The sequence below is a fragment of the Pongo pygmaeus genome, chromosome 11 (assembly GCF_028885625.2).
Source record: "Pongo pygmaeus isolate AG05252 chromosome 11, NHGRI_mPonPyg2-v2.0_pri, whole genome shotgun sequence".
NCBI lineage: Eukaryota > Metazoa > Chordata > Mammalia > Primates > Hominidae > Pongo > Pongo pygmaeus.
The window spans coordinates 60,741,511-60,769,447 of NC_072384.2; the positions used below are offsets into that span (position 1 = coordinate 60,741,511).

The 27,937-nt window shown below is 38.6% G+C and overlaps 2 long non-coding RNA genes across 3 annotated transcripts in view; one reads left to right on the forward strand and one right to left on the reverse strand.

Annotated features, from left to right (window-relative positions):
• LOC129032009 (uncharacterized) overlaps positions 1–17,791 on the reverse strand; it is a 32,782-nt gene extending 14,991 nt beyond the window's left edge. The window contains exons 1-4 of one of the 2 annotated variants that reach the window (XR_008501177.1): positions 17,708–17,791; positions 14,079–14,305; positions 11,603–11,664; positions 7,602–9,689 (exon numbers count right to left, since the gene is read on the reverse strand). This is a non-coding gene — a long non-coding RNA (uncharacterized LOC129032009). The remainder of the gene's footprint in view (positions 1–7,601; positions 9,690–11,602; positions 11,665–14,078; positions 14,306–17,707) is intronic. The other variant, XR_008501178.2, reaches the window with a different exon arrangement.
• LOC129032010 (uncharacterized) lies at positions 7,818–12,126 on the forward strand. Its single transcript, XR_008501179.1, has 3 exons — positions 7,818–7,974; positions 8,503–8,546; positions 9,955–12,126. It is a non-coding gene; the product is annotated as an uncharacterized LOC129032010 (long non-coding RNA).
• Positions 17,792–27,937: the final 10,146 nt, after the last annotated feature.

Consider the following 27,937-nt stretch of genomic DNA (forward strand, 5'->3'; position numbering starts at 1 on the left):
GTAATTATTAGGTATTCACTGCGAAGGGTTCTGAGGTATGTACATCTTTCTTTCATTGCCACTAGGGCTGAATGGAAATGCCTAGACAATTATCCAAGTTTCTTCCCTTCCCCCCACCTCCCGCCCACCCAGCCTCCCCTCTCCACACACACACACACACACAAATTAAAAATAAAAACTTCCCAGCGTGTACCAGCCAGAATATACCACTGTACCTATCTCGTGAAAGGGGATTCTTTTTTTCCCCTGTCCTTTTCTAGATGGGAAGACTTTCAACACAGTTGACATCTACTAGCTTGCTGACAACCAGAGGAAACTCTCTGTCCCAGAAAGTGACTCAAATTAAAGTGTACCATTGACCTTCCTCCCCAGCCCATCCTTTCCCCGCCCCCACCACTTTTAGCAGGACTAGCAAACTCGCTTTTCTTTTGGGTTCCAGCGGCACCCTGAGCTCCACGTTGTGAAGTACATAGACCTTTTGGGGCCACAGGAAAGGCGGCCTGGAGAGCAGCCCCCTGCCCTGCTCTACAGTGGGAGCGCGGTCCACCGCTCTAAAGGTGGAGTGGGCACCCGCCAGGTCTCTCCCTCTGTCTCATGACTGAGTCGTGCAGGGTCTGGCTTTTGGCATCTGGTAAGCGTGGCCGGGTAAGAACAGCTCCCAGGTAAAAAAGCTGCACACGCGAAACGCCGAGTCTGAAAAAAACCACCCCCGCCGAGGCGAGGCAGTTGTGAGCGGGATGCCTGAGAAGTGGGAGGTGAATGTCCTCGGGAGGGCCCCCCCGGTGCAGCTTTCCCCGGAGGCTGAGGCTGCTGCCAGCGGGGACATCTGCTTTCTTACACTCCAGCCTGGCTCACCCCGCCCCCTCAGCCCCGGGTTGCGTGGTTATTTTACCAACACGGGGGGAGGGAGAGCTCGAGGAGATAGAAAAGGGGTGGATGGAAGCTTAGAAGATTTTCTTCCCACTCCCCCCACGTCCCCTCCTTTCGTCACATCTTTTAACCTTCAAGGTAAAGACTTAAGGAAACAATAAGCGTGTCCGCCGGCTCTTTGGGGTTCTCGGGCGCGGGGCCTTGCCACTCTCCATCCTCCCCGAGTCCCTCCCCGAGTCGGGCCGCGCTTCGGCGGTTCGGCTGGGCGCAGGGGCCGGCCGGGTGCGCCCAGCCTGTGGCGCCTCCTCTCCCGGGCTGCTGCCTCGACAGCTGCTTGTAGCTACAGTAATTAGACTGTCAGTGCTTGTTAGAGGAGAGAGGGGAAAACACGCTTCTGACAGCAGATTCCAAGACTCCCCAGTTTGTTAATTTCTAAGAGATCTTTAAAGCATTAATTGAGGTCTCCCCAACTCTCCCCTCCCGTCCCTCTCCGCAACTCCTCCCTTCCCAAAAATATCTTTAGGAGAAGCGAGTTCTCTCGGCGTGGAAGCAGTGTTTCCCGCAAAACTGCCAGCCCGCCCCCAGCTCACGCACAGACACCCAATTTCCCATATACAGATAAATGCACACATGTATACGCGGAAGGTTAACTCGGCGGAGGACTCGCCCAAATAAGCACCGGGATTGCATTTAAAATAATAAATAAATAAATAAATAAATAAATAAATAAACTAGGAAGGAAAGCGGGGGGAGGGAAGCAGAAGTCGGGAAGAAAAGAGAAAAGCAGCAGGCTGATTACGAGGTGTCAAAACTGCCAGGAGCAAGAAGGTGATAGCAATCAGGGGTGAGAAGAGTGCGGCATTCGTGCGGGGCAACTAATTATCCGTCTCATTTGAGAAGAGCAGCATTTGAGGCAGCAGCGTTCGCCTGCTGAACGGTGACAGATTGGCGCGGAGGAGAGGGGAGGTGTTAAAACAATGGAGCCGGGCGCGCGAGCGCTGCTGCATGCTAATCAGCCCTCCCTCCGCCTGCCTGCCGCGCTCCCTCCTTCCTCTCGGCCTCCCTCCTCCGCGATCCCTCCTCCCGCCTGCGGCGCTCCCTCCTTTCCAGCGGGCCCCGCGCCGCCGCCGCCACCCGCTTCCTGCTCCCTCGCTTTCCCGCGCGTCCTTCCCGCCGCTGGCGAGTGGAACCCAGCCACCGCCACCGATTCCCTAGCGGGCCGGGAGCCCCCGCGCGGCCCCCCGCGCCGGCCCGGTGGAGTGGAGCCCGGCGGGCTCGCCCGAGGCCTCGGCCTGCGCCGCGCGCCCACTCCCCGGGGCGATGGGGCAAGGACCCGCGCTCCGGGATCCACATCCTGGGGAAGAGGCCGAAGAGCCTGCGTTCTCACGCCCACTCGCTTTCTGGTGAATTGACCGCGTCGGCCAGCGAGTGCGAGTGGGAGTCCAGGCGAATCAAAAAGGGCTAGGGACAGCCAGGGGTGGAAAGAGTGACAGGGCCACGAAGGCCAAGAAGGGCTCCAGGACTGAGCGCAGATCTCCTGCCCTGCCCGAGCGAGGCAGCCACCCTGAGGCCTCCAGCCGCCCCCAACCCGCCCTGCAGTGGCCGCGCCCTGCTGGCGTGCGGCGAGTCGGCGAGGTCAGCACCCCCCGCCACGCCTCCCGCGCTGCGGCCCTTAGACCCCTGGAGCCCCTTTTTCGTCAGAGCTACCGGTCCACGGTTTAAATGATCGCAGCGAAGACACATAAAGGGCCTTAGTATTAGCTGTGCTTCCAAGGCCTGACCTTCTGACCCCAAGACTAGGGGCCGTCTGGGCCTCGAGAGTTCCCTCGAAAGACTGTCGTGGGGAGAGAAGGGCTTGGAAAGAAGCGGGCCGCGCTCCGCCCTGCCGCGGAGACTGCGGGGCAGATGGGGGCAGGAGCTGATCTGGAGGCCCAGCTCCCCGCCTGGCCGCTCTGTTCTATACTGTGGCCTGAGAGAAGCTGGTTAAAAACAGCAGCGTCCTGGCCGCCCCTCCGACAAAGAGCCCATCGGAACCCGAGTCTGCTGAAAAAAGCCTTTCATACCTGTTGATGCAGGCGGGGACCTGAGATTTGATACAACCTTCTGTTACTTTTTGACCGTAAAAGCTGATTGTTGCGCTTAAAAGACACTTTCATTCCTACCATTAAAATATTTTTACTGTTACGGGTTTACATAAACTACCCTTATAAACATAAAACTTCCTTCCCCGTAAGCCATGGATGGACCTCCAGAGTAACTAAAAACCTGTGCAGTGTAATTGTTTCTTCTGCTGACCCCTACCTTTGCATAACTTTATACACACCATTGTTCCTTTTTTAAAAATCAATTTAAAATAAGGTTTGCTAAAGCTCAGTCATATATACACAAAAGTTTCATTTATATTATTCTGCTTTGTAATATTTCATGATAAAAGTACACAAAAATGAAATTAAAATGAGTAAATTTTGGTATTTTTATACCATCCTCATTGATCCTAGTCATGTGAAAAACTACACAAGTGCACAGAATCATTTTTCCTTTTAGAATATGACCAGGCATACCAATAGAATAGCTGAATGCAAACTTCAGATCTACTAAAATCATACAGAACGTTTTAAAGTTTTTAAGTTGAAAAATCTTAGAAGAGTTACATAAAGGATTTTGTGTAAGTAAATGTTAATGCTTTCTGCTTTCCACTCTTTGGAAAACCACTAAGCAGGCCTTTGCCCTTGGCATATTACAGATTTTTCGCTGCTACAGTATTAGCTGGCATTTGGAAAATTCCCTTGTGTCTGAATCTGTTAAAATAGCAACCTATCTAACAGCAAAACAAATTTTAACTTTATATTTATTCATGTAAACATGGAGATTCAGATGTTCCATCAGCATCAAAATTAAGCAATTTATTAACTATTCACCAGCCTTTGCTTCATTAACCAATTCTATAGAAGCAATGTCTCTCTAAAGCTGTGAATCTACAGAGCTCAAATAAATTTAGTTCAATTCCATGTTGTTAAGTATCTCACCAAATTAATCTTCCAATAACTTGGTTTATACAGGCTTAGTGTAATTTCCTCTCAGTATACAGACCTCACAAATTTGCATGACTGTTTTAACGGTGTATTTACAGATAAGTTTTTATTTGCACATAAGGACAAAAAGGTGAAGTGAAATTTGGTCCCAATGGAAACCTGTTAGGTTCCCTGAACATATGGCTCATTGGGCTGTTACTTCCTTTTTGAGATCATTTTCCAAGATTTTTTAATATATACATCAATTTGACACCAGTTATAAAGAAAATATATTGGCTTTGAAGATTCCTCCACCTGGGGCATATCTCTTAATAACACACCATGTAGTCAGGTGTACTTCTGAATGTACAGGTTTCCAGTCTCTGGAAACAGGGCATAATTTGAAATCAGTCAGAGCTGCCAGTTGATTTACACTGTCTTTGAAATTAAGTAGTTCTTTGGATTCTTAGAATGCCACATTGATTTGATTAATACAGTTTAGGGGTGACTGACTAAAACTCTTTTTTGGAAGGCTGTGCATTTGGAATCCACAGTATTACAATGATTTCTCTCAGTAGATACAAGTGATGTAAGTCTCATTTGTTGAAAGTGTGTGGTGCCAGCTTAAGACTTAAGGGGAAAATCACAGCACTTTGAAAAAGATGTAAATGTTCAATTGGTAAAAAAGGGGAAAAAACCGTGCTAAAACATGTGCCTATTTCCATTATGCTTAATTTACTATTCAAAACAAGTTTTTCCTAATAAGCTCTATTGTTTCTTTCTGTTTTGTAAAATTTAATATGTGTGAGACAAAAACCAGATTCAGAATGTGAATGAAGTCTGTTTAGCGAAAGATTGTGGGAGCTTACAGTTCAAGAAGGCCTCAAATTAAAAGAAACATCACCTTCTATCACCGAAAAGATACAAAGAAGCAAGTTTCTTGGGTCATTTCTAGAACCAGTTCCAAGATTGCCAACTTCCTCCATCCTCAGAGCTCCTCATGAATGAATTCACACACTTTAAAGTGCACCAAGCACTAGAATATTCAGAATGATTATGCCACATTTATTTACTGCATAGCTGTAGCTTTCATCTTATTGTAGTCCTCTTTTCTCTGAAGCATCAATCCCCTAATAGGACTGAAGTAAGTTCTCAAACATGTTATCCCCTTGTCCTGCCTATAGAGGGTTATGTCTATCTCAAAATCACTCACACATTTTCAGAGAATCTGCACCTGATTATGCAACCCTTTGACGTTTAACCCATCTCCCATGGTTGAATGTCCCCTTGGAATCTAGAAGGTCTGGATATCCTGGCACTTGCCCATGTGTCCTTTGTTGTTTAGAGCTATACCATGAATACATTAAAAAACTATCTTGTTAATATCCTTTGGAAGGAGTGTACAAATAATGACTTCTCACTTTAAAATAATTCAAGGAATAGTTGTTTTTAAAATAAAATATTAAAGACTGCCTAATTCAACTTTCTTTTTGTGTGGACAAAACAAACAATAAAGAAACAAACAAAAAAACCCCACTGTATCTAAAGAGAATAAATGAGTCCCTCACATCTACTCAAATAGTTGGAACTCAACTCAAGTTCTCCTGTCTTTTTCAAACTATTGTTTTTTCCATAACCAGCTCTTACCTCAAATAAAATATAGCTTTTCAGTGACTTTGTACTTTGTTTCAGAGGAAGCCTAAGTCCTATCCGAAGTCTTTTTACACAAAAGAATAAACCACAGAGAGTGTAGGGGGCCTGACATTACCTGACACTGGAGTGGAGTTTATTATTTAAAGGTTGTCGGCCAGGTGAGGTGGCTCACGCCTGTAATCCCAGCACTTTGGGAGGCCGAGGCAGGCGGATCACCTGAGGTCAGGAGTTCGAAACCATCCTGGCCAAAGGGGTGAAACCCCATCTCCACTAAAAATACAAAAATTATCTGGGCGTGGTGGTGCATGCCTGTAGTCCCAACTACTCTGGAGGTCGAGGCAGGAGAATCGCTTGAACCTGGGAGGCGGAGGTTGCAGTGAGCCGAGATCGCACCACTGCACTCCAACCTGGGGGACAGAGCCAGACTCCATCTTAATCAATTAATCAATCAATCAATCAATCAATGTTGTCAGTTTATCACCACTCTAACAAGGGCCCCAGTCCATTTCTGCTTGGAGAAGAGGCACCTTAACCCACTGGGTGTTGAGCATCTCTCTGGCCTGCTCAAATGAGGGAAGAGCAAGTCATGGAATATATTTTTGTAGACACAAACTAACATGAGAGAAGATAAAAAATGATTTGTACCTCTAGAGTATGGAGTTAAACCATACCATAACTGCCAAACCACAGTGCAAAGTTTTTTAACAGTCTGAATTCTAGGTTAGAGTTTGTCTGGGGGAAAAAAATAGCTAACCAGCATGAACTGGAAGCGAGCTTATGTATTTTCTAAAACTATTGGTCTGGAACTAAAACATTCTCTAAACCAACCAAATACTTCATTTGGTTCCAGAGCTGGCCTTCACTGTCTGGAGATGGCTGTGAAGCTCAGAAGGAAGTCTCGGCCTTATATTATCTTCCCCTGAGAGTGTTGGTGAATCAACTCTGAAAACAGCACTCATTAGACAAATAGTTTCTCCATTTGCAGCTGTTAAATAGTTCTACCCGCCAGTGATAAAGGGGCATCCTGTGTGGGTGTATTCAGACCACTTCAAGCAACTGGCTTAAAAGGAAGGCTAGCTCACTGGGGATCCAAAGTATCAGTAAGGGTGATAAAGCTTGCTTGAAAAAGCTCTCTCTAACTGGGGCTGGGGAAGCAATGCAAGCAGCAGGCTTCTTCCAGAAAGCAGCTTTCTAACTCCTCACCCTCTCACACACACTTCAGTATGCAAAGACCCACTGTTTTGTTGCGTTTTTCCTGAGGTTTTACCTTTGGCATTGCAAAAACCTTTTCTTTCGGCATCTGCAAGACCCTATTGGATGAGATCTATTTCTAGGTTAAAGCCTTTGATACATTTCAAAGCGGACTTTGCCTTTAAAGTTCTCATCTCAACTCTTTTTTTTTTTTTTTCAAAATAAACTAAATACCAATGGGTAACGTGGCTCTATAGTCAAGGTTTAGAAAAAATATATGCACTAATGCCGACATGGGAACCACTGTAACTGACATTCCACTTGCAGACATGCTAGGGTACGCTCTACCGGCTAGGGAGGGAGGGCTTCTGTAGGCCAGACCCAGTCAGCCAACCTTAGGAAAGGAACTCGGCTCCATTTCCTAGTGAAGTGGCAACAATGACTGTCATTTCCTCCTCAAATATAATGTAAGGACGTTTCCAAGTCGCTTCAGTCATTTCTTCCTCCTCCACCCTACCATGTGCTTACAAAAGTATGCTGTAGAAACTCAATTTCTTTTTCCAGGCAAGGTTCCATTAAACATGTCCCCAATAACCTGATTACATCAGACAATGAGCCTTCCTTCTTATATGATTTCTTCAGCAGAATATTTTTTAGTTAGAATTGCCAGATTTAGCCAATAAAAATACAGGATGCCCAGTTAAATTTCTTGAATTTCAGGTAGATAACAATTTTTTACTCTAAGAATGCCCCATGCAGTATTTGGCAACCCTATTTTTAACATCACATTGACTATATAAATATGAAGCTGAATCTTAGCAGATTCTCTCCTAGTTTGGGGCTGGGGAAGTGGTTAGGTGTGGAGCTAATATTTACTCTTTTTCCGCCCGGAGTTTTCTTTCTTCCGTTCTCCTTCCGCAGGGAACGTCTTGGGGCTTGTCGAACATCTCTCAGCATTTACTGTACGCCCCCCTCCCCTCGCTTTTGCTGATAAAATGGTTGGTGTTGTGTTTAAAGCGTTTATAAAGTCTCCTCCGTGATAACGCGAGCGTTTAAGAGAGAGAATTCGTGGCACACCGCTTCCTCCCCTCCAGAGTGCCCCGGCGTCTCTCTAGCCTCCGCCTCCAGGCGGGTGAGGAGGTGACACCTGAGAATTCCTCCCTCTCACCCCTGACCCTGCCGGAAAGGGAAACTGAGATGCGGGCATTGGGCCCTGGGAAGCGTGGGGAAGGGGAAAGGAGAAAGCCAGGTGGGTTTTTAGGTCCCTTCCAGTGCCACACTGCGAGGCGTTGCGGGGCCGCGCGAGGCAGGCCCTTCCATGAGGCCTGGACTGGAGGCCTCCTCCAGGCGCCGGCCCTGGCCTGGGCCGCCTGCCGCCGCTCAGGGGCCGCGCGCCTGGGCCCCAGGGCCCCTTTGCCGGCGGGAGGCCGGGGGGACCGACTGCTCTCGGCGCCCGGGGTCGGAGGAGGCCAGGAAACTTCGGCTCCCGAGCGACAGGCACCCAGGCTCTTCTCAGCCCCCCGGCCGCGGCCGCGCCGGGCCTCGCTTCAGCCGGGCGATTCTTCCCCTCATTTGTTGCATTGTTTGCATTAATATGAATATCTTGTTCTGTTTGTTTTGTCTCCTGAGAGCCAATAAAGCTGTGAGTTTTTTCTTTACACCAAATGCAGCTCTACGGGCGATCAATCAATGGGTAGTCTTCGGATAATCTGTGAGAGTGAGAAATCTAATAAAGCTAGCGACTAAAAAAGGAAAACAAAATCTATTTTTCTCTTAGGTTAACTACGTCAGGATTAATGTGTTCCACTTCTGCTGCCTGAGGTGGGTTTAACTCTTGTTCTTCCCCCCCGCCCCCAACAAATTGATTTAAATGTCAAGATGGGAGGGGAAGAGGGCTGAGGAAAGAAAGAGAAAAGAAAAGGGATGTTTAGGAGCTTCTTAAATTTTCTGATGGTTGGCCGATTCTTTCAAGAAGAGGAAAGACGATACTTTCTAACGTCCCAGAAAATCAGAGAAATGGAGGATTCTAACAAAATGTAGTTTGGCAAAGAGGCCCTTCCTCAGTTTTCCGAACAGACAGGAAATGTAAATTGATAATGACGTAAATAAGTGATGATAATAAATCAAGTTATTATTAGTGCCCCCTGCCCCATCACTTGTTTGCTTTTGCTAGATGCTAAACTTAACTCCTCAAATGCATTTTTTGGAAGGCCCCTCAACCATCCTGAGCAATGCAGGAAATAAGAGAAAGATCATCTGCCTGGGCTGCTGCAGTTCTCCTCACAGCACAATGCAACCAAAATCATTTATAAACAGATCAAAATAACAATCTGAATTATCTAACATTAGCAGCTGAACTGAAGAGCCCAAGATTATGTGCTGAATTGTTAAATTGCAGTAGCATTGTTTTGGATTGCTAATTAAAAAAAATAAGCAAACCCCATGACTCTAGATATGACAACTGAAAATACCCACAAATTATTTAATAAATGAAGCGTCTAACAACTTTAACACTTCCTGGTCGCCCTGTTAATAAATGTAATTTGAGGTAGATTTTTAAAATCTTCAATCTAAACAGTGAATTCATTACGCGCCATTCAGATCTCTAGATGCCTATGGACTTCTTGGAATTAGGTGTTAAATAGACAAAAGTGAACCAAACTGCCTTTAAAAGCACAGCATGACCATGTAATTCTTTTTCCAGTTTGTGGTAAAAAATGATGAAACTTCTTTCCAAGTAGCTATCACCCAGATTTAGTGTGAAAAGTAGTGTAATTGTAATTCACGCCATCAGGGTCTATCGCTGATAGACGATCAGCTGTTCTGTAGAGGGGAGAGGCTTTCTTTTCAAATAGGAAAGCTGCCAAGTGCTCTGCGATACCTCCAGCAAGCTTATCGGATTGAGTTCAGAGCCAAAACAGCAGCTGCACACATATGCAAATTGGCAATTAATAGTATAACATTCTGTAAAAAAAAAAAAATGTTTAAAAAAATTTTTAAAGAAAATAGAAAGAAGCTACCTGAACATTAACCTTAACTGTAACTGGGACTTCTAAGATGAATGACTAAAGATTAATTACCCTCTGGAGAGGACTTGCTCTTTAATACCTTCTCTTACAGATTAAGTCTTTGTTGTCTTGCTGAGTTTTGTCTGTTTCATGGAACACAACAATACACTGTACAGGAAGAACTTTAAAATAACTAAAAAGCTCTTATATGTCGATTCCAGAAAATGGAGAAATTAAGTCCTTTCCATGAATCACTCCTTCTGTAAACAGAGATCACAAAGCAAGAGCTTTAGCATCCTCGTGAAAAGACATTTTGTTCTGGGTGTCATCATCTCCTTCCACTACAGCTTGCAATTGGAACAAGCTTCATATCCTGGGGGTGCTGCCTATCTCTGTCTTGATTTCTGTCTGTCTATTCCTCCCATTGACAGGAATATCGTTTGTATCCTCCACGCAGCAGTTTGCAGAAATCCAGCAAGGTTTATGGTTTATGTTGCCCAGCATGTATAAACACAGTGCTCTCAAATGTTTTTTAAAAATCTGTGAATTTGTTAGATGTCTTAACATCCTGGTCCTCCTACCCCAATTCTCAAACACAAAGTACTCTATTTCCCTGATATAGTCCTACGATAGTTCTGGCTAGGATTAGGTTGACGGTCTAAGCCCCAAGAAAGGCCTGGCATTTTCATAGCAGGCCTTCCCCAATGCTTTGAGTCTTCCTCTCTCACTCCCTTTTTCTTTTTCCCTCGGAGGAGGGGGTGATGGGGGTGGGAGGTCTTTAGCAAATGTTTCAGGTAATCCGTGAATTCTTAATAGTCATATTTCCATGGTGGAAGATCTCCCTGTTTCTCTGATGTGACAGGTTACAGAAACCTTGGTGTTGGGGGTTTTACAGATATTTACAAGTTCTAGGAGTTTGAACTTTGGGTCAAGATGTTGACTCCTTTTAATGTGTGAGGGTGAAGGAGGTTTTATTTTGCTTTATTCTTTTGGATGTTATGAGATGAGATTGTATCCAGTCTTGGCTGTAACCTATACCATAAATGCAGAGCTGCAACCATTATTTCTGTCTCTTTCTCCTTTTATCACCTACACTTCTAGAGATATTACTTTCAGTTTTATTGCAAATAATCTGTGTCTTTAGTTTAAACCATTATTTTTCATATACCCCAGGCACATTTCCCTTACAATGAGACAAATTTTAGATTATTAATGTTCCACCTAAAAGGATACTGTACACTTTTCATTGCCGATATGGGCTTTGAAGCTTAAATATCAACATTTTTATAGGAAATTTACCCATGTCAAATTTAAATATATTTGCTTATATCTCTTGGAAAAAAGATTTTGGATAACTATCAATTAAGCAGCCAATTCCATTTGGGGTGCAGAAAATTTTGAGCCCCTTGATAAGAAGGAAACAATTTTTCCTCTTAATAACCAACTCTGGATCAGAAAAATTGAACTTTTCTAAATATTTATTATTAACAAAACTTTTTTTTGTCTGATTCCACTAGAAGCATCCTGTGTTGTGAACACCATAAAGTTATCCTATGTTGTGAACACCATAAAGTTATGAGGGAAAAAATGTCAAATCTAAATTTTATTTAGAAGTAAGATATTGTTTTTCTTGACTTGCAATCCAATTTGAATGCGTTGTTAGACTTTTCTGTTTTCTTATGATTAAATAACAATGGCTTAAAATGATAGCAAGTCAACTGAAAAGTTGCTTTGGAATAAAACAAAAGTGGGAATGCCAACTTTCTTTTCTTCTCTATAACTTCATTAACATGGTTGTATAGACATTTGCATGTAAAAATGTAGCTAACAAAAATTACACAGAAGTAAATTTAGTCCTCTAGTGCCTACCTCTATGGTGAAATCAGACCATTTGGCATAGTTTGAATTCTTCCAAGAAGCCTGGTTTCCACCTGGAAAATAAATTACTAAATTTGAATGTGTTACTTATACTATGGTGAGTTGTCTATCTGTTACATTTTATTTTAGTGCATATACTAGAAATTGTATTTAGGGTGTTCTAAAATTGTCATCTGTCAAGGTAGAGAATTATAATAATATAATTATACTCAGAAAGTGTTCTGATTTTAGATTATTTTGGCACTGTTACAAATATGAATTTTTTAAAAATTCAGAATGTTTATTACAAATTCATATGTTTAACTGTCAAATTTTGAGATTAATTTAGATAAGCTATAACCAAAGTTTATTTTCTTTGCATTTATTGGTACAGAGTTAATGCTTATACACAGGCTTCAGTGTAACACATATACACTATTACAATATTTAGCTGTACTTATTTGCTTTATCTTTAAATGGTACTTTGTCCCAAAATTTTCTGAGTTTGATAAATTATCAAACATTTATCAAATCACTGTTGCATTCTCTATTCATCAATACATTCTGTTTTAAATCATAAACAGTTTGATTCTGAGTTATAAGAAATATTTTGAGTAATCAAAGATTCTATGTTGTATGATGTAAAGTCTAATAATGAGATTATTGATGAGGTGTCATGATCAGTGAAGACCATACTCAGTGAATTTACCCAGATAAAACTATGTGTTATAATGCTGCAAGTGTACACAGAGCTAGGAGATAAAGATGTGCTATCATGGCTCAGTAAAAACTCCTCACCACAGCTAGTGACAAGAACAAACAATGTTTTGTTAAAATGTGTAGGTTTTTCTTCATCTCAAAGGATAGTGCATTAATCTCCTAAAGAAAGTAATTGTTCTCTCTGAAATGTACAGTAAGTTGAGTTAAACAACTAGAGCAAGTATGGTTGTGGAATTTTATTTTCTCAAGCTCAGAAACTTTTAAATTAACTACAATATACCCAAATATGTCTAATTACTATACCACCCTTGCAATGATTACAATTTTGATGTTTGTCATTTTTTACATCCTAAAGTGCTTTGTGAATCCAGGTGATTATATAATGGATACCATCTTCTGTGGGAGTGAAAAGAAGAAAAACTTGATTCATACTTAAAGGTGCTATATTTGAGGAATGTGATGTTAAAATATTTTCTCTTAGCACAAGGCATTTGTTTTAAAGAATTTATCCGGAGGACTCAGGACATTTTCTATATAGTAAACTGAATGATGAACATTATTTAAGATGATAAGTGGGAATAAATTTTAGAAAGTCATATCTCTAGAAAAATTTACTTGACCATTGGATTAATAGTCTAAGAAGTGATGGTGATAGAATAACAGTAGTGTCTTGGTGAAGCCCTTTCTCTTTGCTAGACACTTCATGTACATTCCCTCATTCAGTCGTTAATAATCACCTAATGAACCCAACATGATTTTGTTTTACTGATGAGAAAAATGAGGCTAAGTTTAAGTCACATAGTTTGTAATGGATGAGGCTTTATAGCTGTGGGACTCTAGAGTCCATCTGATCATGTGATGTAGTTCCATTCTGGTTTCTGAAGGACAGAGACATGGAGGAGGTTTGAAAACTGTCTCTTTCCCCTCTTAAAATTCAATTTTTCCTTTACTAAATCCAAAAGAGTAAGTGAAGTGGTCCAAGAATTTAGCAATGTAGTCAAGGTCCATTTGATTAGGAAGTCTTTATATGACTAGAAACAGGATTGCTTTGGCACATACATAAAGACTGGGAGATCTACACATCCATCCTCAAATTTAGCAATTTGAAGCAGTTAGCTACACGGACAGTTTTGTATGCATTGCTAAATGCAGACACAAAAACTGCATTTGCAAAAAGAGGAAACCCAGTTAAACTAGGTTGCAAATTTGGCCCTAATTTAGCGTAGCATTTGTGATACATATAGGTTAGAGTGACATTTATATAATGGTGTGAAATATGAGAAAGTTCCAATGCTAGACACAAAGACTTTTAAAAATTGCTTTTGCCTACTTTGGTTAGTTTAAGAAACAGGAGGAAGAATTTGGTTTTTCAAGTGATGGGAAGCCTTTAAGGATGTTGGAACACTGTTCAGTCCCCTGGGGTTCTGCCTGCTGTACAATTTTAAATGTCTTTTAGCTAAAAAATTGGCCAACAAGGGAAACATAGAGATGAAATCTCTTCTTTCTTATCTGGAAAGTGAGAAACTATAGGTGGCTAACATAATCCAATTTTGATAGTCGAATAAATGGTCAGCTTTTGGGGTCAGAAAGTCATAATCCTCCTTGTTAATATGTCTATCTAACTGGAGTAACTACCTACCTATTAGAATTTATCTTGGAAATTTTGTCCTTATGCTCAGTTGTAGACATGTTTCAGCTTAAGAAATACAGCCAAAACTGAGACTAGATAAATACACCATGTTTCATGTAAATGCTGCTATCATGGTACCTGAAACTATTTCCATTTCTTCATTGAAGACCACTGGAGGGCAGTGTTTTCTCCTTTGGGAACAGCACCTGGTTTCACATGGAGACTGCATAGATGTGTTAAAAAGGCATCTAGGTTACGGGAAATGAGTTATACTTCTCATTCAGGCTGTGCTTGGAATTTACCCCCTCCTGTTTACGTGTCATTCAGATTGTTCCTTATCATACTGCCTGTCAAATTAGTTGTACCTGAAATCAGATTCCAAAAGATCATGTACAATACATATTTGCTGTTTTAGAGCTTTATATTCATTAACTATTTGAGGCATTATGTCAAGTTCATTTTGCTAATATAAATAGCAAATAAAAAAGGATATATAAGCAAGAGTAGGCAGTTTTAACCAGATGCTTTGCACTTAAAATTTCAATATTTCATTGATTTTATTTTCAGTATAATTTTATTACATATAATATGTATACATATATTTGTCACCAAATTAGCAAATTCACATTTTCTGGAAAGAACAAATGAAGACTTTTCCTAGAAGCTTATTTGTCGTATCTTATGATATGCCTTGTTCCCTAAGGATGGTATGTGGAAAAATGTTTAATGTCTTCTATTTTAAAAAATGATCTATTGCTGAGTATTAAATTATAAAATTATACTAATTTGTGTTTCCATTAGTTAAAAAATGAAACTGGGTTACATAATAATTTGGTGTGTCAGGGGTCCATTTAATCTTTATTTAAAGGCATATACTACAAATTGAATTCTTTTAATTATAATAGTCATGTTTCATTGTTAAAAATGAAATTTTTAACAATTTTAGCTCTGTGACTTTGTCTAGCAAAATACTGCTATTTTTGCAAAATCAATATATAATTTTAGTCTAATGATTTACTTGATTTATTTTTTTCAATAAAGTGACCAGAAGCTTACCTGGAACTTGGCCAAAATAAGGCAGAGCAACCAATCACTTGAAGAAAAACATAAATAACAATACCTGTATCATAAATGCTTTTTTAAAGTATTTCATTTTTATAACATTATTTCCGATTACAAAAGTAATACATGTTCATTGTGTACAGCCGCATGCCACCACGCCTGGCTAATTTTTTGTATTTTTAGTAGAGACGGGGTTTCACTGTGTTAGTAAGGATGGTCTCAATCTCCTGACCTCGTGATGCGCCCGCCTCAGCCTCCAAAAGGGCTGGGATTACAGGCGTGAGCCACTGTGCCTGACCTCTTATACATATTTTTATGCACTAGTATGTATTAAAAATAATTAGGATATATGACATTACTCATTTATGAGTGACACTTCCCTTAAAATATATCACATTTTCCCATGTCATTAAATACTAACTATAGTATTCCATAGTATAAATGCACCATAGTTTGTCTAACAGGTTCTCTAACACTATGTATTTGGTAATTGCTAATTTTTCATTTTTTTGAGATAGAGTCTCACTCTGTCACCCAGGCTGGAGTGCAGTGGTACAATCTCGTCTCACTGCAGCTTCCACCTCCTGGGTTCAAGCGATTCTCCTGCCTCAACCTCCTGAGTAGCTGGGACTACAGGCATGTGCCACCATGCCCGGCTAATTTTTGTATATTTTAGTAGAGATGGGGTTTCACTATGTTGGCCAGGGTGGTCTCGAACTCTTGACCTCAAATGATCCACCCGCCTAGGCCTCCCAAAGTGCTGGGATTACAGGCGTGAGCCACCATGCCTGGCCAATAATTGCTAATTTTTCTATATCATAAACAATGCTATGTGAACATCTCTGTAGACAAATATTTGCATACATTTATAATTACTTCCTCCGGATAAATTTCTAAAAGGGGAATTTTAGGGTCAAAAAGGATTTTTTTTTATAAGTTTTGATATGTAGGCTAAAGTACCTTCCAAAACGGAAGTACATGAGAATGTGTTTATCCTTATCTTCACCAACACTAAATGTTAACAGGTTTTTAATGGTCCCGAATTTGATGTTTGAAAAAATAATTGTTTTTACTTTTAGTTATTTTGCGTACTTGAAAAATTTTAAATTTCATATATTGTTTGCCATTTACAATAATGCTTTATAGTGTACTTATTCCTATACAACACCCATTTTTTCTGTTGGGGTGTTTGTATTTTTTTTATTTTTTATAAAGAAAAGTATTTATGTAAAATTGCCATAGTAACACTATGCCATACATTTTACAAGGATCTAAGCTAAACTTTATCATATTTTGTTATTGGCTTTTTCACTTTTAAATTGTGAATTTCTCAAGTGTTTTCATTAACATTTCTACCTTTACTTGTAGAAAATCTTCCTCATGGCCGGGTGCGGTGGCTCATGCCTGTGATCCCAGCACTTTGGGAAGCTGAGGTGGGTGGATCATGAGGTCAGGAGTTCGAGACCAGCCTGGCCAGCATGGTGAAACCCCATCTCTAATAAAAAATACAAAAATTAGCCAGGCATGGTGGCACATGCCTATAGTCTCAGCTACTTAGGAGGCTGAGGTAGGAGAATCACTTGAACCCAGGAGGCGGAGGCTGCAGTGAGCTGAGATCGCACCACTGCACTCCAGCCTGGGCGACAGAGTGAGACTCCATCTCTGAAGAAAAAAAGGAAAATCTTCCTCACAAAAGGTTAGATAAATATTCACTTTTATTATTTTTTATTTACTTCTTTATTTTTTTATTCAGACAGGATCTTGCTCTGTCGCCCAGGCTGGAGTGCAGTGGGACGATCATGGCTCACTGGAGCCTCAACCTCTGGGGCTCAAGTGATCCTCCAGCCTCAGCCTTCAGAGGAGCTGGGACTACAGGCACGCATGACCACCTGCTAAAATACTCACTTTTGTTTTCTCCTACATATTTGATGATTTTTTTTGTTTTTATTTTATGCATTTAATGCTTTAATATGTCTACAATTTATTTTGGTTTATCATGTGAGGAGAGGATTGGATCCTTGTTTTTCAACTGTTAAGCAATTGTCCCTGCAAGTGTATTGAAGAATATACTTTTTTCCTACTGATTTTAAGATTTTTGAATTTAGCTGAAAGCTTTTATCTTCTAGGGACCTCTCTGGAGATTTATTTCCACTCCACTGATTTCTCTATTCTTCTACCTTTATCACAATATTTAAATAATACAGTCTTATATCTGGTATTGCAAGTCCTTCAGTAGTTTTCCTTTCCAAAATTTTCTTTGTCATTCTTGACTATTTATTCGTTCATATTATTCTGAATTACATTATTAAGTTAAAAGATTCACTTAAGAACATATGTTTTGCTGTGAAAAAATACTCAAGATATATTAAGTGAAGAAAGCAAATTGTACAACAATATATATATTAGCCTTCTTAAAATTAAAAGTCAGAAAAAGCATAGAACTGTGTGTGCAGGCCCAAGTGTATGTAAGGCTGTTCCTTATTGATACATATAAACATTCTGGAAGACTGGCCAAAAAAAGTATTAACAATGGTTAGCTTTGGTTAGTGGGAATGGACATTGTGGAGAAGAGGAAATTTTGCTCTTTACTATAAAGAATCTTCTTAGGTAGTTTGGATTTTCTACCATGAACAAGCATTAGTCATAAAATTTTGGTAAATGTCTTTGAAAAAATCTTTGAAAAAGATTATTAAAAAGCTACTTACACACGAAAGGACAAATACTGCATAATTCCACTCATCTGAGGTACCTAGAGTAGTCAGATTCATAGAGACATCAAGTAGAATGGTGGTTGCCGGGAGCTGAGGGAAGGGGACAATGGGGGTTGTTGTTAAAGGTGTACAGGGGAGTCTCAGTTTTGCAAGATGCAGTCTGGAGACGGATGGTGGTGATAGTTGCACAACAATGTCAATGTACCTAATGCTACTGAAGTGTACACTTAAAAATGTTTAAAACAATAAGTTTTATTTACCACAATTTTTTTTTTTGAGACAGAGTGTCGCTCTGTCGCCCAGGCTGGAGTGCAGTGGAGCAATCTCGGCTCACTGCAACCTCTGCCTCCTGGGTTCAAGCGATTCTCCTGCCTCAGCCTCCTGAGTACCTGGGATTACATGCACACGCCACCATGCCCGGCTAATTTTTTTATTTTTAGTAGAGGTGGGGTTTCACCATGTTGGTCAGGCTGGTCCCGAACTCCTGACCTCATGATCTGCCCACCTCGACCTCCCAAAGTGCTGAGATTACAAGCGTGAGCCACCTTGCCTGGTCCTACCACAATTTTTTAAAAGCTATTTACAATGATTTACCTCTGGGTCATTGGATTGAGGAGTTAGGATGTAGGCCAAGGACAATATTTTTCATTTAACACCTTCTGCATGGCCTGAATTTTTCGGGAGAAGCCCATATTATTTTCATAATAAAAAAATTTTAGGACTCTCTCTGGACCTATTCTGATTCAGAGGCTGCCCAATTAAAAGAAATTTAATGTCATAGCTAATTTTAAAAATTTATTGGAAATCCTACGCTGAATTACATTAAATTTATAAATGATGGGACAGCTTTAAAATATTGTTATTTACTCATATAGAAAGTTTTCAAAAATTTTAATGATCCTTTGAAAATTTTGAAATTTCTTCATATGGGTCCTACACAAGTTCTGTAGTTTATTAGTGTATCCCTGGGTTTTTTATATCTGTATCTCTATCTACAGATTGATAGATATATATAATATCAATTGCCTAATTGATATTCTTTGTACAATTAATTTGTCTCATTGAAGACTTTTTTGTAATTATTTTTTCCTCTAAATAACTGAAGGAAACTGTTGATTTTTATAATTTTCTTGACTTTAATCTTAAAAATAATCCTAAAGTAATTGGTCCATTCAAGTTGGTCAGTTCAAGTTCAAGCTAAAATTATTGGTTTGTGTAGAAATACTCTAATTTAGCCAATGTAACTTTTTTATTTATGTGATTTTTTTGAATCATGTAAACATGGCTTAATAAAAATCTATTATAAAGAATACTCTATAATATAAATGCCTGCAGAGTATAATACCTGTCACTCTCTGAAAAGGAATGCAAAGGAGTAATGAATGAAAAATAATTATTAGTACGGTAGGATTTCCATGAATAATTTATGAGACCGTAGACAAGGAGTAAACAATAGATATCACCCATTTTGAGTCCTATAGACTTTTTCCATATTTGCAGAAGATATTGCTTGTATTTTTTTCATTTCTAAAAGGAAAGTGTTTTGCTTTTATTTCTGACTGTATATTATCATTGTAGAAAGCATTCAATACTATAGATAAAAAGTATTTTCTTATATGAAGATCAACCATAAACCTATCATCCAGAAAAAACTACCATAAATAGTATTTTGCCTATTCCTCAAGAATTAATTATATTAACATATATTTCACATATTTATAAAAATGAGATCACACTGTACATACAGTTTTATAGTCTCCTTTTTTTCTCTTAATATATAATCACTGCTGTCTTTTAATGTCCATACAGATCTTCATAATTCTTAATGGCTATTGTTGAAATGTATATTTTATTTTATGGATGTTCCATAATTTATTTGATCAATGCCCTGTTGATTAACATTTAGGTAGTTTCAGCTTTTTTACTTTGAATATTGTAATACATCTTTTCACATTTGACAAGATTATTCCTTAAGAAATGTAAATGCTCAATGAGTATGCATAATTTTAAGACTTTCGTGTTAAAATTAAATATTTTTTCTTAAAATTAAAATATGTGTTATTGCTGAACTGTCCTCCAAAAGAGGTCACGGTCATTTTGCTCTCAAGACTTTTCTACATTGATTTTTCTTCTCTTTTTTTTTAATTTTCAAACTCTGCAAAGTCTCAGAATATATTAGGTGTTAATATAATCTTAAAAATCATTTACATTCCAATAGATGGGAAATTTTATTTTATTGTTTCTTTTAATTTCCAGAATTTGATAAGTAATGAGGTTTATCTTGTTTCCATGTTATGGCCTATTATCTTATTCCTGCTGTTCTTCTGGAGTATACCTCTTATTATTATTGACTTGTAAGCACCTCTCTAGGATTACAAATATTAATTTTTTGTTTGTGATGTGTATTTTTTTAGTATGTCTTTAGTCTCTTTACCTTGTTTATGCCATTTTTGTCATACAAAGTTTTTATGTATTCCAATTAATGACATTGGTATCACTCTTAGACATTCTTCACAAGATTAGTAAGAAAAAATTCAGTATTTTATTCTAATTATGTTATCTTTATCTTTTCATATTTTTCATTTATATCTCTTACCAACTTAGAGTTTCTTTTTTTAAAGTATACATTAGAGATTTAATATTTCTTCCAAGGGGTTAGTTACTATCCCCACACCACTTTTGAGCAATCCATTATTTTCTCCACTAAATTCTTGGATATGCTGTTATCTAGTTCCGGATTTTTGCCTCTATTTCGTTGACCTTTTTTAGCTGTGTGATTCTGAGGTATTGTTCAGGTTTTTCTGCAATAATGCTGTGTAACAAACACTCCCCCAAATCTCAGTGGTGTACAACAACAAATATTTATTTCTCTTTCATGGGTATCTGGGTCAGCTGTGACACTGCAGTGTTCTTCTGGACACAAATGGACTTTGCTCCAAGCTACAGGTCAGATTTGAGTGCTACACATTTCTCTTTTTTCAGGCTGTGATAACAACAGCTCCCTGGAACAAATTCTTCTTATAATGGATGGTAAGAGTACAATAAGGCTGGCTGAAACTTGCCATACTCTTAAACCTCAAATCCAACACATTGTTTTTTCCATGCACACTGCATTGGTCTGAAGATTACACAATCAACCCTAAGTGAATGGGAAAGGAAAGTGCATTGTCTCCACGGGGAAGGCATGTCAGGGACTTAGAGAAAATGAAGAACTGTAAGCAAATAATAATATCTACCACACTGAGCTAGTTATATTTTCTAAGTCTCAGTTTCCTCAGTGTCAAATAGAATAATTGTGAAGACTCAATTATATAGATGATAATTGTACCTGGTATTCAGTTATTCAAAAATTGTGTATCTGGTTCCTAACAGTATATCACTTAAATTACTATAGTTATGCAAGTTTTTTTTTTGTTAGTTTTTTGTTTTTTGTTTTTTTTTTTTTTTGAGATGGCATCTCGCACTGTCGCCCAGGCTGGAGTGCAGTGGTGCAATCTTTGGCTCACTGCAACCTCTGCCTCCTGGGTTCAAGCGATTCTTCCGCCTCTGCCTCCCAAGTAAGGACAACAGGCGCCTACCATCACGCCCCACTAATTTTTGTAGAGACGGGGTTTTATCATGTTGGCCAGGCAGGTCTTGAACGACTGACCTCAGGTGATCCGCCCGCCTCCACCTCCCAAAGTGCTGTGATTACAGGCATGAGCCACTGTGCCCGGCCAAGATTTTTTAATATTTATAAAGGCAGATTAGCTCCTACCCCTATCATTCTTTCTTTTAAAGGATTTTCTGACTATTCTCTACCATTTTTTCCTCCAGATGAATAAATAGATTTTAGATTCCATCACATACGTTCATCTTTTTAATAAGTGAGGAAAATATCTTCTCAGTCATACTACTTTTAGACTGATGAGCAAGTTGTTCCACAGCCTTACCAAGAGGAGGTTGAGGAATGACTTGGAAACTGTAATAATCAACATATTTTTTGTTTATTCAAAAAATTCAAAACTATACTGCACCAATTTGCAAATGATATTGAATAAATTGGGGTGGTTAGTATCCTGGAAAAATAAGCTAAAATTTAAATTAGGATAATGATCATATTTTTAAAATGAGGCTCAAAAGAAGCAAATGTGAGGTGTATACATAAACAATAACATATAGAATTGTGCAGGAATGTCTAGGCAAAAAGCACAGAAAAAAAAGACTTGAGGGTCTATCTAGAGTGCACAAACGGTCCCAATGTGGATGAAAAAGAGTTTTCATGATTTATGAAATATCCCAAACAGGCAGGAAACCATTTTTCCTCTGTTACATGTATAAATTATACTTTTTTATATTTTTTTTAATTTATTTTTTCGAGACGGAGTCTGGCTTTGTTGCCCAGGCTGGAGTGCAATGGTGTGATCTCGGTGCACTGCAACCTCTGCTTCCCAGGTTCAAGCGATTCTCCTGTCTCAGCCTCCTGAGTAGCTGGGATTACAGTTGCGCACCACTATGCCCGGCTAATTTTTGTATTTTTGGTAGAGACGGGTTTTCACCATGTTGGCCAGGCTGGTATCAAATTCCTGACCTCAAGTGATCCGCCCACCTCAGCTTCCCAAAGTGCTGGGATTACAAGTGTGAGCCACCACACCTGGCCCTAATTATACTTTCATTTGAAAATTATTTCCTGCTTTGAACCACATTTTTAAAGGATGTGTAGAAATTGATGTGAGTTCAAAGAATAAAAAAGTAGCTAAAAAGATCTAATTTAGGTCCTTGAGACAAGCTAAGGGAATTGGCATTTTTAGTCTTAAAAGGCTAAGGTATGACTTGATTAGTATTCATTTGTAAAATTTATTTCCGGAGAAAAAATACTGAGCATTGTTACTCTATGTCTAAGTAAGAACAAAAAAATTTTCATGAAAACAATTTATGACTATAAGGAACAATGATTGTTGTTAAGTCATGGAAATACTAAAGATAAATATCAAGAAAGATTTAACATTTTCTATGTCTGGAAAGTGAAATAATTCTATGTTATAAGCAAGAGAATAGACAATTATGAATCTGGTTAAAACTGTCATTTGAAGGCCAGAGATAGATGAACTCTTCTAACACTATGAGCTTATAAATTAATCTCAAGATAAATTGCCTAACATGTTAATCTGTAGCATTCATTAATAAATTAACTTGTGTATTATGTAGTTCATCATAGCAAAATATGTGACATATTTATGTACATTTTTAATGTAAAATAAAATAGCATCGTTGTCCAATTTACTCCTTCTTGATAAATAGCAACAGATATATTAGGAATTCATTTGGTCAGTTTTGTTCTGTGGATCATTTTAGGCTATTAGGCAAAAGCATCCAATAAAATGTGACTCAAACTATGCCCATTCATTATTGATTATAATATAGAAATATGAGGTTTTAAACGTATTTTTAAACACTACTTTGAGGCTTAATTTTAAAGCCATATATTTTAAGTTATCCTCCAAAGACTCAAGTTTTGGAATGAAAATCCCCTTTTAAATATTATTTGTTAGTCCTAAAAAACTGAACTTTGAAAGGGGCATCTTCCATGCATTTAAAAAGGAGTCTGTAATAATTAAAAAAAAACACACGAAATTCTCAGTAAAAAGGCAATTGGGAGGAGCAACATTCTTTGCTTTCAGTCTTATGAGGAAGTAACTGTTCCGTGTATGTGTGTGCGTGTATGTGTGTGCGTGTATGTGTATGGGTGCATGCATGTGTGTATATATATGTGTGAGATAAGAATTTTTAAGTGAGGATAAATGTCAGTTCTCAAAAATATAGACCTGTTGATTAATTTATCTTTTTTTTTTTTTTTAAGACAGGATCTCGCTCTGTTGCCCAGGCTGGAGCGCAATGGTGCAATCATAGCTCACAGCAGCCACAGCCTTCTGGGCTCAAGAGATCCTCCTACCTTAGCTTCCTGAGGAGCTGAGACTACAGGCACATGCCACTGCACCTGACTAATTTTTAATTTTTTTATAGAGATTGGGTCTCACTATGCTGTCCAGGCTGGTCTCAAACTGGTGGCCTCAAAAGGTCCTCCCACCTTGGCCTCCCAGATTGCTGGGATTACAGGCATGAGCCACCACATCCAGGCCTCAGTTAATTTAGATCCAATAATAAGAAATGTGTTTTGGTAGAAAGCAAGAATGAAGTAAAGTTGTTTTGTTTTTATTTAAACATCTGCCTATAGTTCTGTGAAATGTGTGTATATATGTGGAAAGCACAAATAGTTTATTCCCTACTCAACCCACTGGTATAAACTTTGTGTAAGAAAGCAGTACATTTACAGATTACAAATGAGTCAGTCCTGTTCAAATTTTTAGAATATTTCCAAACCACTGATATTATTGGCGCTGATTTCATTTTGCCCCAAATGAAGGTCTGTTCTAACTTCTCTCTGCTTTGTTAGTTTTACATAATTAAATGGCCTTCACTGCTTGAAAGACTTCCAATGGGTTCTACTTTTTTATTGTGTTATCTCAACTATTGATAAATTCATATTTGCAAGACTAATAGGCTGTCAAACTGTGTTGATGTCTGTGTTAGTTGTGAATATCCCTTAAAGTGTTCTTTGCATTGCAGCAAGAGAGATCAACCCATTTAGAGGAGAGTGTGACCAAAAGTGACAGCCTTGCTTTCTTGGCTATAGAATCATCAATGCATGGAAATATGCACAAGGTGGAAATAATGTAGGATGTCTATTTCAATTTCTAAAATTAATTTTTAATAATATTTTGTGTTTTATTTAAAACACTTTTTTTTGTAAGATAAAAAACTATATCACAAGACCCCACTGTCAGAACTGTCTATGGTCGTAAAGGTGAAAATAGTGTTTATTCTGCCTTCTAGTTTACTTTTCTACCACTAAACAGCACCAGAGGCATGGCAACATTCAATATTTATTTGTTGTTTTGATTAACTGACAATGTAATATAATGGTAACACAATTGACCCTTCTTTGGTTTTTTTAACTTCTACATAACTTTGCTGTTTTTAAAGCCACAGTTTAAAAGTATTTAGCTATTCTCAGGTGATATGGTTTGGATGTTTTGTTTCCTCCAAATATCATGTTGAAATGTAATCTCTGATACTGGAGGTGGGTCTAGTGGGAGGTGTTTAGGTCATTGGGGCAGATCTCTCATGAATGGCCTGATGTTGTCCTCAAGGTAATGAATGAGTTGTTGCTCTATGGGTTCACACAAGATCTGGTTGTTTAAAAAAGACTGGCACCTCCTCCCTCTGTCTTGCTCCCTCTCTCTCCATGTGACATGCTGGCTCCCCTTCACCTTCTGCCATGATTATAAGCTTCTGAGGCCCTCACCAGAGGCTGATGCCAGCACTATGCTTTGTGTACAGCCTGCAGAACATTGAGTCAAATAAATCTATTTTCTTTATAAATCACCCTGTCTCAGGTATTTCTTTATATCAAGGCAAAAGGACTATATCAGGTGAGAAGTAATTTGACACACACAAAAAAAAGTTTAGTTGGCATTTTCATTCACTGTAGTTGGAAATTTGGCAGTGTTCATCAAAATACAGTACACATGCATTTGACTCAGTAATTCCATTTCTTTAAGCCTATACTATAAAATACTCAAATGTACCCACAAAGGCTACACGTGCAAGGCTACATGTCGCATCATTGTTTTCAATAGAAAACACTTGAAAGAACCTAAATGTTCATCACAGATAGTTTAATAAAGTAAGGTATATCTTTACTTTGAAACACTATGCAACAATTTTAAAAGAAGGAGGTATATCTATGTATACAGACATGAAAAGATCTTCAAGATGTGTTGCTTAGAGTTTAAACAAGCAAACCTCTCCAAACAATGTATGTGATGTAAATGCTTAAGGATATATGCTGAAATAATAGACATTGTCTTAGTCTGCTTGGGCAGCTATAACAAAACACCTCAGCCTGGGAAAATTATAAATAATAAAATTTTATTTCTAATAGTTCTGGAGGCTGGGAAGTCCAAGATCAAGGCTCCAACAGATTCAGTGTCTGGCGAGGGCTTGTTCTCTGCTTCCAATATGATGCCTTCATGCTGCATCCTCATATGGCAGAAGAGGACAGAGGGCACTCTTCCCAACCTCATCTATAAGGGCATTAATCTCATTCATGAGAGTGGAGCCCTCAGGACTTAATCACTTCAAAAAAGACCCTACCTCTTAATACTATGAATTGGTGGGAGGTGAGAACACTAACATTCAGGCCATCACAGATGTCAAACTTTTAATCATATTAACCTCTGATGATAAAATGATGTGTTTTAAGATGTGGGGAAGAGCTTTCACTTTTTACTCTAATATATTGGTGTGTTGTTTTAATTTTTAATGATGAGCATGCATTTAAGTGTGAAATAATTAAATAAACCTTTGATTTTTAAAGCAATTTTTACAGAGAACCATTTCTCTGATAAACAATTTTTAAGAGTATAACATGAAATACTTATTCTCTAATTATTCTCTATTAATGTTTTTCTTTATGTACAACTTATGTTACTTGAATCCCAGTAGATATTAATATGTATTCATATATGTTCTGTTTTGACATTTTATTTTCTATTTATCTGCTTACCTCACACAAGACATTATTTATTGCTGAGATTAAGTCTGGTCCATATAGACCTTTGTAATTCAAATATTAAAATTACAAAAAACATTACTTACCTCCTGTCATTTCTTAAGCTCTACTTTTGTATATACTTGTTTACAATCTAAAACTTAGGTACACAATTATTTATTGTTTTTACCTGTTTTATCATGAGAAATATTTTAAATAATGAATAAGGAAGAGATGCTGACACATATTGAGAAATTGCCTTCCAAAAAAAGTAACTTTTTAAAATGTTACAAATGCATAAACTTACTTGTTCGCTCTCACTAGATTTCAGCTACAGGTTTTGATCTCCACTTTTTAAAATCCTGAATACCTAAACCAAGTCTTTCATTATTTTCTCTGAAGCATAACTTAGTCTTAACAGAGGTCTTCCTTGAAAAGAGGAAAGTTTTTTTTATGGTTGAAGCCTGAGGTTGTCTCATTTAAGGCCATTTTAAGCTGACTTCTAATATTAAGATTATTAAGGAGAAAATGTAGGTATCCCTTATCTCATATGGCCTCTACAGAATCTGATCTGGTCAGCAGAAGAACTGCAAATAAAAGCATGATTTCCTAAAGTTTACTGCAATTTTCTCCCCCACCCTCCCCTCCGGCCTTTTTTTTTTTTTTAGACAGAGTTTCATTCTGTTGCCCAGGCTGGAATGGAGTGGTGCAATCTTAGCTCACTGCAACCTCCACCTCCCAGGTTCAAGCGATTCTCCTGCCTCAGCCTCCTGGTAGCTGGGATTACAGGTGTGCGTCATCATGCCCAGCTGATTTTTGTATTTTTAGTAGAGACAGGGTTTCACCATGTTGCCCAGGCTGGTCTTGAACTCCTGACCTCAAGTGACCCACCCGCCTCGGCCTCCCAAAGTGCTGGGATTACAGGCATGAGCCACTGCACCTGGCCAAATTTATTGCCATTTTCTAAATGAAAAGGTATTATACTAATAAGATGGAACAAAATCTAGTGATAGTTACTGCTTTAACGATTCGGATTCAGAAATAGCCACTCATATTCTCAGGAAGAAAAGTTTTTAATTCAACAAATAGAAAATAAAGCTGCTTTCATAAGCATAAGCATAAGCTGCTTTCATTTTTCTGTAAATGCATTCCAAGAAAGAAATAGGCAGGTAAAAACCTTAAAGCAGGAAAATTCAGCAATAAATAATGCAGCTTTTTGTTTGGTTTTAATCATTCATATTATTTTCTTTGTTCTTTAAATCTACTTCCCTTTTTCTTTTATAGTAGTATTTCTAAAGTCAATGGAGAAAGGATACATTGTTGAAGAAAAAGCAACAAAAGACATGTTAATGATATGATACAAAAAAATGTTAAAAATCTTACTTAGGTCTTAATAGTCGGTGCAGGACTTTAGCTTCTCTTTATATTCTGTTTTGTTTATGTTTTTTTTCTTTTAGAGATTAGGTCTTCCTAGGTTGCCCAGACTGGGCTTCAACTCCTGGGCTCAAAAGGTCCTCCTGCCTCAGGCTCCCGAGTAGCTGGGACGACAGGTGCACACCAGTGCACCCAGCTACGTTCTGTTTTCTTCTCACTTCTCACCACCTCCATTTTTCATAAGCACTGTCATCTTA